General features: G+C 40.6%; 1 long non-coding RNA gene across 6 annotated transcripts in view; it reads right to left on the bottom strand.

The window, feature by feature from the left end:
- LOC125698995 (uncharacterized) overlaps window positions 1-11,744 on the bottom strand; it is a 28,609-nt gene extending 16,865 nt beyond the window's left edge. For 2 of the 6 annotated variants that reach the window (XR_007379396.1, XR_007379400.1), the window contains exons 1-3: window positions 11,597-11,744; window positions 6,720-6,823; window positions 746-6,017 (exon numbers count right to left, since the gene is read on the bottom strand). This is a non-coding gene — a long non-coding RNA (uncharacterized LOC125698995). The remainder of the gene's footprint in view (window positions 1-745; window positions 6,018-6,719; window positions 6,824-11,596) is intronic. The other 4 variants (XR_007379397.1, XR_007379399.1, XR_007379398.1 and 1 more) reach the window with 4 other exon arrangements.
- Between the last annotated feature and the right edge of the window lie 719 nt (window positions 11,745-12,463).

The following is a 12,463-nucleotide window of genomic DNA, read 5'->3' as shown; positions in this document are numbered from 1 at the left end:
AAACAGTGTCTGAACTATACGATCTTGTTTCTTAGGCACTGCTACTTCCTGTCTTCTTGACAGGACAAATGACAACATTCATGCTTAGAATCTACTATCTTCCCAGTCACAGTGCAAAATATGTGAACATCCTAGCATCCACAGCTATCTCCACTGAGATACAAGTAGACTGTAACTCATCAGTTTGCTTATGCACAGTGGGCACAAATCACACCTGAGAGGACTGTCTGCAGAAGGTGTCTAGAGAAAACCTGGAGGAATTACACCAAAAAAGAGATATGCTGTTGAGGCAGGAGAAAAAAAAAAAAAGAAAAAAAAAAAAATCAAACCCACAGCTGCCTTCAAGCAAGTACAGCATGTCAAATTCAGCTCTGCTTACACTTTAGAAAAATCCTTCTTGGAAAGACTGCAATATTTCTTTTTCCTCCAATTTTCGCTTTTCCTCTTCTCCTTTTTCTAAAGATAGTGTAGTACACAGATACACATCTTTCAAAGAGGAAACAACTTCACCTGAGAACCTCTGAGAAAGACAGTGCCCAGTGACTTCTCTGCTACCTATGCATTCTCCCCACCATTACTGCAATTTGGTGCTTGCATTCATGGCAGGGACAAAAGCCAACCTAAAACAAGGAAATTTTAAAAGCTGCAATATTTTACATTCCATGACTGTCAGAACCACATGCAGAAATCAAGCAGGTATAAATAGCCTTCAACTACATGCAAAGGATCTAAAATAAGATCTTACATAATGGATGTCTGGTATGGGCAATCATATTTGAGATGTGCTGATGCAAAGCAGGTACTGCATCACCAGTGGCTCCTCCAAAGGGAGAATCCTGTAGGAAGAAGACTGTATAAACTTGTATTAGGTTTTCAGGAACTGCAATATGTGCTCAGCTGAACAAGGGAACAGCCCACACAAGTAAACATATGAAGAGAACCCCACGTAAAGACAGAAGATCTTATATGTGACAAACACATGGGCAGAGGTCACCTGGCTCCAGACACATGGATACCTGAACAAGGTAACTTCATTTCTCAGATAAAATGTTTGAGCAGTAAGACAACACCTAAAGCTGTACAGCCATTTGTCTTGTCTGCATTTCTGGAATGGTAAAGAAAAAAAAAAAGGAATAAAAAAGGTTGTTCTAAGCCAAAACTTGAGCTCCCTCTAGGTACTGATTGCTCAGCACTCCCCTAGCTGCATTTTGACATGGTCTGTGAAGCCAGTGCTTGTGAGCATGAAGGGAATAAATGGTGAACAGAATCTGACTCTGAATTTGTCTCTCTGCAGCTGTCTCAGCTGTGCTGCCAGGAAAAAGCCAAACACAGTGACATTCTATGTTTGCCTAACTGCTAAACACCTCCATGAAATCAGAAACCACAAATTTAAGCATATGTAAAGGGCTTGCATAATAAAAAAAAGACTATCTTAAGCAATATTTTATTTCTTTTCTTAACCAGAGGCCAGACTACCCATTAACAGTGGTTTGGTTTGATGAAGAACCAAGTGCTCGGCAGTTTGAAGAGAGTAAATATTGTCAATATACGCTCAGAACTCAAAGAAAAAATAGGATTTTTAGATTTATAGATTTAAGATCTATAGGCAAAGTCTAGTGGCAAGCACTTCACCAAACATACTAATTGTCTTATTGCTGTTTACAGCAATAGCAAAAAAAATATTTGGAATAATGAAAGTTTTATTGCCCACTCAAGATGCAGTAGTCTCTCTAAAGGCCCAGGTGTTGAAATCATGACTTCAGTGGGATTTAATTTTCACCTCAAATCAGAGAAGCAACACTTTCTATCTTTCAGCTTCAGAAAACAAACAAACAAACAAAAACCAACAAAAAAAAACCCAACAACCCACAGCAAAACCTCAAAGTGAGATCTTTGAGCTGTGAAGGTCTGCAAGCCCACTGCACTGAGGTCTGACTAGTGCCTTCCTACTACTTCAGGTTGCCAGTAGTGAGGAGAAATACGTTGTCTTCATAGAAGGCAAAATAACTTTTAATGAGAATAACTATGATGTGTTTTAATGAACCTGCTATAATATACAATTATGGAACTATAAGAAGACACAAGACCATGATGCAAAACAGTCTGGACTGTAATCACCTCATTATTTTTGTTTGACAAAAAAAAATGGTATGCTGCAACAATGTGCACCAGTTCTAAGTCTGACACTGAAACACAGACACCTTTTAACAACTAGCAAACTTCCTCTTATTGGAACTCACCTTGGCTCTGTGGTTGGTAGAATTCACATCCTTCAATTGAGGTAAAAACTGAGCAGTGAAAATTCATGACAGTGATTCAAATACAGATTAGAGGCAGGAATGAAATAATTCAAAATAGTATAGCACTTGCTGAACTGTAAAGCATGGAAGAGAAAGAGAAGTTAACAGAAATAAACACATTGAAATCTTGAGCTACCAAAGTTCACATGAAACTTACTGTGCACTGGTTTGACTTACCAGCTTCCACTCTTTCTGTGCTATTATTCTGTACCACTATGAGAATAGTGGTTTGTATTCTTATGATGCCAGTAAGACTACTTCAGCCAATGCCATTTCACCAACACATCTGAGATGTTGCTGTTTACAGGCTAGAATTATTTCATGCTGGCAGTCCAGAGGATATGAGGAATATATCCTGACCTTCCTGGTCTTCTGATGGTGGAAAGAATCATCATGGGTTCCTGTGCTTCTTTCATCTGTAACTCCTGCCTAGGCATCAAACAACTTACTCCACCAACCTGCAAAACTTGATAGACAGATCCATTCTTTTTTAAGTTATATGCGTGGAAAAGTCAGTGAAATATAGGAACCAAACTCAGTGTTGTTTTCTAGTCAGATAAAAGGCAACTGGAAAAACAGCAGAGACAGAGACTTCTTTCTGCATTGAGAGGAGTAGCATAAGGAATAAGATACCAGGAAAAGAGGCTTCTCACTCCATTCTCCTCCTCTTCTATTCAGACAGTGACCTCTCAATCATGAACAAATGCAGTCAAAACAGCAAACGCACCTAAACTCAACAAAAGTTTTCTGTAGAGTAAAACAGGGCTGTCTAGCATCTCCTCAGAACATCTGCAAGTTGAAACTCGACAGTGAGAGCATCCCAATTCCATGCAGCTCATGGACTAAGGCTGTCTGCAAAATAGTTACTTGTTTTCAGTAATGAAAGCAATAGTCAGTCTCCTTTTTCTCTCCCACTCCTACCTTCCCAAATACATCAGTTTCGAGTTTCTTGAACACAACTCTTTCTCTTACCAAGAACACAGGTAGCAGTGCCTTACTGGTCAGTGATATTTCCTGAACATCCAGCTGTCTACTGAACTTCCTAAAACAAGATGTCTCCCTTGCAGTCATGCACATATCTTAGCAATACGTACAGAAGTCACTGAAACACATCTATCACGTCGACCAAAAAGGAAAACGCGACACTTAAAGAGTGCTGCAGTACTATAGCTTGCTTTCTTGATGCCAGGATAAAAGCTATTTTTAGAGGCCAGTTTCACAGTGCTTTATTCAAAACACACCATAGCAAATTTAGCTAATTTCACTGTGTACAGGGGTCATGCCTTGGCATCCAAAGTAACGACTATTTCGTAACAATGTCGCTTCTAATTAATAGAATGGTGACTGGTTCACAGCACCCACACACGGATCAGCTCTCTGTTTAGCTCTGTTCTGTGGCCTTGTACACATGTAGCATTTGTGTCACATACGGTTTCATTTCCCCAATTAATGGCCTCTTAAAACAGACCCTGATGTTTATTTCCACAGGAGGAGAACACAGAGCACTCTCTACAAGTGTCATTCAATAAACACTCAGCTTGTAGCCTACTTCCAACTTGTTTGTAGGAGAAGTGCAACACCAATAAAACTGCAGCCTTCCACAAACAACCTGCATGGATGTTTGGGTGAAAATGCACAAGTATTCTACCAATGAAAATGATATTTTAAGGTTTGGTATATATGGAGTTCAGTGTTTGCACAACTTTTTTTTTACCAGAAAATAAACATCCTATCTTTTTCCTGATAAGCACTGGAAACACTTTCACTAAAACTGGTCTTTTAAAAGAGGACTGCTTGTTTCCAAAATGTTACAGACTTTGTTGTGTGATCAGTGCCCTCGGCCACGTCTGCCAGCTGAGCAACAGGCTGTCATTCCTTTGGCTTTGGGTCATGCAGAATTCTAAAAAGAAATGCTAACAGGGCTGCAGGATATGAAAGACCATAAAACCGAATTCAAGAACTTGTCAAAAACAGCAGGACATGTTATTCTGCAGAACACAAGGCCTCTGTGTGTAACAACAGGAGATGCAATGTGTATCTTCCCTGAAACTCAGCTGCTGTTACTTCAGGTTGGACCTTTTCTTTTTATTTTTTTGAACCAAAGCAAGGACACTGCTCACCACCAACATGATACAGCTTCACCAAACAGCCCTGATATTGGGCTGGAGATGTTCCTCAGAAGAGGAAAACTCAGCTTATTTAAGTAAAAGACACAGCAATGGACTGAGGCGCTTCAGGGATCATTTTCTTCTGTATTCCTATTATCCAAGGCATCCAGCTGTCTCAAATAGCTGTAAGGTGGGAACAGAGTTCAGTTCCTCAGTACTAGCTTTTCTGACATGCATTAATTCTTAACCTCTCCCATCTCCTCCCAGCACAAGGCTACTTGCCAGCATCATCTGCATGCACTATCCAACCCCCTCCGCCTCATTAAAGGAAACTCGCTAATAGCAGAGCGAACCGTTTATGAGTCAGCCCTCTGTGATATGGTGAGCCACGTAATGCTGGATGCAGCAGCTTCCAGAACTCCCTCTGCTGTAGTCTAGTTAATCAAAACACACATTGAGAAACTGAACTAAAGGCCAATGAGATATTTTTTTTTTCCTACTAAGTCCTCTTACAAAAATGCCTACACACAAATTCAGACATCTTACTTAGATGAACAGCACAGCCAGCACTGCGAGGTACTCTCCAAGAAAGGCAGAGGAAAACAAAATACAGAACCTTCTCCTGGCAAACATGGCTCAAAACAAAAAGATTAGACAAAACCAGCTAGGTTCAAATTGCAGATCTTTCCAATATCCAAATTCTATTGCGCAGAACAGAGTGAAAGCTTCAGGATGCTGTCTGATGCTTGCAGTGGAGGAGGGGGTTCAGGAAAGAATATGGCCTAATTAAAAAGAAAAGCAGAGGAAGTGCTACAAACGCTTCCACTTTATCTAACACCTCCGACGATTGGCTGGAGAGCCGTTGCTACACAAACTCTGCCTGCTCCAGCTACACACAATAAGCCCTCCTCTGTTACAGCAGACTGCTGCAGATGCAACCCCTGCCAACACAGCCCTATCAAACTGCACTGAATTTCAGCACCCAATGGCCGTCTCCCCTCAGGCTAAGAGGAAAAGCAATAAGCTTGCCCAAGAATGTACAACTCCCTGAAATTAAGCTCAGTGTATGGGCTGAGAACCTTTGTCTGCAGGATTTTCATGAAAACTTCTCTTCTTAGTTGTTTCCAAAGCAACAGAACAATGTGGTTCCAATCCCTGCTGGTATATTTTCTGATCAAAATCTTTTACAACAGTGTGACTACTGGAGGAAGAAAAGTGGAGAGAACAAAGGGAAGCAATTTCAAAAGGCGCTGTATGAGATCTGGAAGCAAATTAACCCCCCTCCTAAATTCAAAACAAACAAGAAAACCAATGAAATCAAAACAATCAAAACAAAACCAAGAGAGGGCTTACAATTAAAATACCTCTCGAGTTTTTTGCCTGTTTTTATTAAACCACCCCCCCAACAACATTTTCACCTTTTGTATATTAAGATCAGTGCTGACAAGTCTGAAGGTCTAAAAGTCTCACCCCTCCCAGCATTCACTCTTGTCACTAACAGCATGCCTTAGCCCAGGAAAAAGCAAAGGAAAAATACCTGCTGATTAAGATATGAAATGGGCAAGCCAGTGTACCACCTCCTCTGCTCCTTTTCTGACACAAACCAATGCTGAATTCAGAAGGAAAACAAAACAAAACAAAATAGAAGCATTTAATAAAATGAACAACTTCAGTGTTCAAAGAACTGATTTGCCTGAGCATGCACCAAGCAGGCCATGGGATTCAGTAGTATTCTTATTTATTAAAAAAAGTTACATTTAAGTAAATTGTCCTAGGTAATGGGACAAACTACTGAGAAAATCATCCAGGAGTAATTAAAAAGAGTGAATTAATAAGGATGTCTGCATAATTCACATCTATCAATTGTGTAATTGTGACAACTCAGGTGCCATCTTCAAAACCAGCATTGATGTGAAACACCGTACATGCAGACCTCAGCAGTAAAGGGGACCTACAAATCCAACATTAAAGCACCCTTCCTTTGTGGTACGTGGGAAAACTCTCCTCCAGTAACCAAAAGCAATGGAATGAAAAGTTATGAGCCCTTTGTCACTAGAGTGAATTGCATGCAGAAGAAATAAGGCATGCACTTTTTGGCTTTTGCGACACGTTGGAGTCACAAAATGAATTACTGCACGTGCAAACACACCCTACCAGTAGGCTAAGTTCTGTTTTTCTGCCTATGCAAATTATCGTGTTTGAATATAAAGAGTGATTTGAACTCCACCAATACCAGAAAGATCAGATGCCAGTGATACAGGCAAACAGCCAATCAGTGAGGCACTTCTGCGTAACCCTTCTGTTTACTTACTGCACCCACAGGACACGCAGTAGGAAGGAATGCTGCCACATGCCCCAGCTGCTCCAGTGTGCTTGAGTGGCTGCTTCCGCACAGGCAGGCACTGCAGCAAGCTCCTGTAAGAAACAGGAAACTGCATTTCTGCAGGGTCCAGTTATAAACATGAAAACAAAGAACAGAGGCCAGCAATATCTTGTTTCATCAAAAATGGAAGAATTATCTTTCTTAAACACATTAGTATTTCTTCCAATTTTTTTCAGCTTTGGATGAAGCTGAAAACACAGAAGTTGTTTCTGACAGAGGCATGAACAATTATTTTTCCTAGTGTTCTTTGCAATATGGGCTGTAATACCTTAGCCCCATATCTGTGGAAGCAGCACCATGAGTGAGGCTAATTGTTTTCATGGCAGTATCAGCACATAAACAGTAGTGTCACCCTCCCATTTAGGCTGTGCCAGAAGCCCTGTGGTTGGGAGCAAGGACACACCATGAAAAGGAAGGCTTAGCTCCTCCAGGGAAGGTGAGCTCAACTTCACACATCAAAATTAACCTGCAGTGCTCTAACAAACAAAAAACAACTCCCTCCCTCGAAACAAGACATGAAAACCTTCAACTCGAATTTTTTACAGTTTGAAAAAGTACTCATTGCCTCACTGCCTACTTCTGCCCACAGCAGTGTATTTTGGCACGAGGTACATCCATCCCTTTATTTACTGCCTAGGCAGTTAGTACAACACCAGCTCATAACAACTGCTTTCTGCTGAAGAATTTCTATGCAACTGCTTGCTGAGGTCCTTCACTGATTTCTAACATAGAGATTGCCTTAGACTGTAGTTCTGTAGAGCTAGCACTGTCAAAGAACTGGCTTATAACTTCAGTACAAACTGCAAGCAATATAAACCCGCTACCAAATTAAACATTAACTTTAGTTTTAAGAAAGACTTACCTGTGTTCTGAACTGCCTTCACCAGCTATCAAATGCCCCAGTTTAAAGCAATAGCCTACCAACCTTCAGTAACACCTGCACTGAAAATACAGATTTTAACTTAATTCCAATTATTTACCTCGTCTCACCTTCCAGTGTCATCTCTAAGAAACTAATAAGTACTTCTAAGGGAAAACATTTTAAATTTATATGTAAACAGAACTAAAAACAGAGTAACAGATCTTCTTTCTGTTCCATGGCATAACTCTCAGGGTTAAAAAGCCACAGATCTGATCATGCAAACCCAAGCTCCAGACACGTATTCTATAAAGAAGTCCCCTTTTCATCTTCTCAGCAACCAATTTGCACACGTCATGTGAAGTATTTTTATTTTTTGAGACATAAAAACATCTTCAACTCTGTAACACCTTTCTTTGTTCTTCCTTCTTTAAAGAGAACCACCCAAAAGGTGTCGTTGCTTCTTTAACTGACAAAACGTTTCAAGAAAATTGGTAAGGGATTGGTCCCTCTTTCTTCCTTTGTAAATCATTGCCATTTTATCATGTTCAGAATGTTTTATACAACGAGAGAACAAATCATTTTCCATGGAAGATGAACTCTGCAGGACAGCATTGAGGATAGCAGCTGTATCATTCAGTTAACAATATGGCATCTATATTTAACGTAGCAAAGCATAAAACAGAAATAGAGAACAGAAGTCAGACTGGAATTTCTTCTCCAATCTGAAAGCTAAATACAGGATGTACTGGAGGTAGAAAGATAAAGAAAGATGTGTCCAAGTTTTATTAAAGAACACACTTTGACAAAGCCAAGTTAAATCCAAACATATACAAGTGAAACGGCCACTCAGGAGTGGAAAAGCAGGAACACCCCAATCACACTTACTCTAAGAAAGGTGATGTTGAACAAGTTGTAATTATCAGTGGAGCTGCTTCAAACACTAAATGCTGCTTTTACAAACATGGGGAAGATTAAGCTTTAAGGGGAAAGATGCTGAGGAGTGCTGAAAAAGTTAGAGCTTCATGTCTTACTGAGATGTAAGCTGTATATTAAAGGTTTATTTTCTCCTGCTCTAGTTGCACTGGATTGTAACTGCTAAAAGAAAACACAAGCTGCAAATACACAGAAAAAGAATGCATGTAGTATGGCTGGGGAGTTAGAAAACTTTCCATGCCAGGGAACAGCAAGTCCTCTGAAGGCATCATTGGTTGGTTGAAAATCCTTTGGCTTCTTCCCTCAGCTGTAAATCATTTCAGGCAATCTACTCGCTGGCATGCTGTACTTGTGACTGTGCCAGCCCAGCTAACCTCTGCACAACTGCACTCAGCCTGACACCCCCCCCAGACCCAGCTTTAACATCACCACTTCTCCTTCCTGAGAAATCCTGCGGCTGGGGGGCAGCAGGGGCCCCATCCGCAGCCTCAGAGGCACACTGCAGGAGGGACCTCAGCCAAGCTGGCCAAGGGAAGAGGAAGGAAATCCAGGGAAACATAAACACTATCTCTAGGCAGCGGTTCACCCAGTCGCACTGCTGGTTTACTTCTTTCTTTTTTGAAGAAGTGGCAAAGCATTTTTTCTTTCAGAGCCCATTTTGTGCTTAGTTCCTTGGGGGCACTACAAGCACATGGGAGGAAGAAAAAAGGACCGACTAGGGAGCTGGATCTTTGCCTCTGCCTGACTTGTAGCTGGCAAGCAGATTAGGAAGCTTGTGCAAAACAGGACATACCTGTCCCTTGCGTAACTGCCAGCCCGGACCACAAAGAGCTCCTCTCTCCTTCCACAGCTTCCCGAAGCTCTTAACACTACTGAGTGCTCTTACCTCCATACACCTTGTTGCTTTAGTTTCTGATTTCCTACTTTTTCCTCAATAAATAAAATTAAAAAAAAAAAAAAATGAGATCAAATCAAATATTGTACGACAAATTAACCAACAGAAGTTTCTACGTACAGTGAGCAAACAGTTTTATTATATTAACACTGCAGAAGTACTCCCCTAGCTGAGTATGCCACTTCCACACTTAGGCGTTGCAATCAAGGACTTTATACACAGCAGTTATCTACACTGAGATGTTAGACATCTTTGCATCCAGAAAAGCCTTGATTTCAAGTAAAAAAAAAAAAAAGTCAAAGCCTTCTGGTAGGAATTTTTAGAAATTTCTATCAGACCGTGCTGTATTTGAGTCAGAGATTGCATCTCTCCAGGGCAAATGGATTGAGTCCAAATATATTAATGCATAAGCAAATCATTTTGTTAAGCAATATATGAAGATAGATATGAATGTACAATGCCTCTAATAAGAATGACTGCTGCAGCACAAACAGTTTTTGCAGGGAGCATTGTGAGAAATATTTCTGTTATACTGAGAGGTGTGGGGATGAGGCACCAGGATATTGAAGTGTTTTTGTTTCATTTTTTAAAGCATTTAAATGTTAACACTTATTTGGCTTGGATGGCAACAAAAGAAAAATTATACAGAATTATTGTTTTTCAGCAGAATCATAGGAATTGATGTTACAGTATAAAATGAACTGCCTTAAGCCTCTCTCATGGTGAAGATTTACTCCAGCTCGTCAGAAGCAATGAGATAATATTTTTGTCATTTCAAGGCTGTATACAGAACAACAGCACTACGATTAAGACCCAGCTACCTAACAGCTGCTCTGCATCAACCATCAGCAAGCAGGCCATTAGTCAGCAACAAACAGGCTACAAACCCATTTTTCACTGGGGTCTTACACTAATGCACCTTACTTTTCTGTTTCCAGGGAAATAAATTTACTTGCTGTTTCATTCAGCTACTGTGCTGAATACATGAATACACACAGATTTAAACAGCTTAGTAGCGTGACCAAGCCTTCAAGAATTTATGTCCTCATGATCTGAGCAATATTCTCACTCCATAGTCACATCTGAAAATTATACCACTATGCCTCACGGCAGTAGAGTGACTACAGCAGCCAGACAAGGGCCAGTTTTTAAAGCCTCAAGTTTCAGAAACCTGTTGAGAACCCACAACCCTTGTTTGGCCAGCTAGCTCACTGTGTTACTATTTGAGTACTGTTGTGCTTGGTCCAGCTGGATTGCAGCTAACTAGTGATATGCCTTCTGAACATAGCAGCACCATACCCTTAGGCTCCTAGGACCTTTAGGAAGAAGGTCCACACACTCCAAGCCAAACAAGCTATTTCTGTGATACACAAAATGGATGACAATGTACCCGCAGCAGCAAAATGCTGGTTTAAAACCTGTCTTCAGCAAAGAGATGCTTACTGATAGCTTCCACACTCATTCCTAAAATGTTGTGCTGCTCAAATCGTATTTCAAAAGTGCTTCACACATAAAACTGCCTTAGGATAAGAACGAGAAAGCACGCACAGGGAAGAGGGACAGTAGGTGGGGGAGGAGAAGAAAACAGTGAACGATTACGTAACAGCTTTTTTTTTGCTTCAGGAAGCAATTGGTCTCTCATTTTTCCTCCCTGCTTTATTACAGTTTTCTGTCCTCTCTCACTGCATTACAGGGACTGAAAGCATACAGAACATGTTGTCAATTTAACAGCTGCAACAAATAGCATGGAAGAAGTTAGGGGCATCTTTTAGGTTCCAACAACAGATATATATTAACATAAGTACAGAAAAATAAAACTGTCAATCTAAATACTACTCCAGCATCTTGTATGTGCACAGACCTCGTATGCACAGCTAGCTAAAAAGACAGACATGCTCCTTTACCTATAAACCAGTTTGAGCAGACTGCAACAGTGCAGAATTTAAACTGTCCTTAAATACGTGCAGCAAAACCAGCAGAAGATGAAACCTCTATGCATCAGAGGAGACAACGCAGGGCTAAGCAGCTGCTAAAAGATCAATAAACAGCTCTGTCAACAAAACAGTAACAACACCAACACACAGAAACCCAACCTCATAGCAATGGAAAACCTACGGGGCTGCACTGTGTATAATGTTGCCTTTGCAGTTTCTTCATTTTCCCCCACCCATCCTCATTCCTGGGACTGTGCACCGGTCTGGTTGCTACTGCTCTGCCATCTGTTTTCCGTCTGCAACACTCCAATTGCAATGCAAAGTTGTACAACTGATGCCATCGCCTGGCAGAACCCGGTACATCACTCCGTGACAGCCATTGTAATGTAAATACGTTGGCAACTTACAGCGGACAAAAACGGTACGTTTCTACTGTTGACAGACCTGGTGTGTTCACTGAAACACTGCAGATTTTCAATATATCATGCCAGCAGCATATCCAGGAGTAATACTGCAAACAGGTGACTTTTAAACTCCACAGGAGAAACCACAGAATTGGCAGAGAAAAGAGGACATAGCAGAAGACAATGGATGAAACTGAAGACTGCACAAAGCTACTAAGGATCCCCATTTGAGACACTGTTAAACATGCCACATAATTGAGGCAAATTACTAAGAAAACTATTACATCTTAAGATGCTGAAATGCGTTACCTTCATTTCATAAACATGTACAAATCTTTTTTAAAAAGCATTAATCTTTTTAACTGGATATTTTAATTAAGCAATTTGGTACAGCAGTTTTCATTCCTATAGCATTCCAAGGACATGAGTCATCTGATTAAGAAGATTCCAGGACAGCAGCAATTGTGAGTGAATCAAGTCAGCCATTTTGTGTAAGCATCAGTTCTGATGCACATATCAGCGCAGATTTACAAGAAAGAAGATTTTCTAGTTGTGGTAATGCATAACATTGCCTCTCCTCGCTACCTGGAACAAACAAAGCAGCCATTCTTTGGTATGGTGAGGGTCAGGCAGAGAACTGAACT

The sequence above is a fragment of the Lagopus muta genome, chromosome 11 (genome assembly GCF_023343835.1).
Source record: "Lagopus muta isolate bLagMut1 chromosome 11, bLagMut1 primary, whole genome shotgun sequence".
Classification (NCBI taxonomy): domain Eukaryota; kingdom Metazoa; phylum Chordata; class Aves; order Galliformes; family Phasianidae; genus Lagopus; species Lagopus muta.
This window is presented reverse-complemented; position numbering and strand designations above follow the sequence as displayed.